Here is an 815-nt window from a genome sequence, read left to right on the forward strand (position 1 = left end):
AAAAGATGGTTTTGATTCAACGCAAAATCGCTCACTGTACTAGCGGTTAGAAAAATACCAACAAATATTTTGATGATAGTCAACCCTTAAAACAAAACCATAGAAAAAATCAATATGTATTGAAACTTAATGTACTCAAAAGTGTGATTTGAGTTAAACCTTATTGAAAAATGGATTTTTAATAGTATTATATTTCCTGCAAACGGTTTCACTGAATTGCATGTAGCATCAATTAATTCACGTTCTTTAGACTGGAGTGATGAAGAGACTATGAATATTTAACCTGAATTAATTATCACGTGCCTTGATATTAATGAAATAATTAGATTTTTATTTGTTCTGTATTCAATTGTTTAGGTAGCCAACAATGAAAATGACCATATACACGCACTACTCAAACTTATATGATGTATTCCCAACTAGATTAGATACTTCATTAAGTGCATTATCATGCAAAAGAAATATGGGTCTATAATATCATTCTGGAATAAACATCTTTTTTTTTTCAGAAAATTCTTTGTAGATAGGAAAGTGTCACTAATTTCACTTTAAAAAATCTAATTATTGGAAATGATTATAGTTAATTCCTGTAAGGTATAGTCAAGGTGTTGTAGAATTTAAGGAATGCCATTTAATTAGATGTATCTTGCTTACAATATAACAATTTCATTGTACGTTTAAAGTTATATTTAATGCTGTAATTGAAAAATTTGTATATTTGGTTCTGTATCAATGTTTCTTGAAAATATACTGTACCTTTGAAGAACATAATGAATATTCCTAACAAACAGATTGGTCAACTGAATGCTTGCAAT

Source organism: Limulus polyphemus, unplaced genomic scaffold (genome assembly GCF_000517525.1).
Source record: "Limulus polyphemus unplaced genomic scaffold, Limulus_polyphemus-2.1.2 Scaffold2693, whole genome shotgun sequence".
Classification (NCBI taxonomy): domain Eukaryota; kingdom Metazoa; phylum Arthropoda; class Merostomata; order Xiphosura; family Limulidae; genus Limulus; species Limulus polyphemus.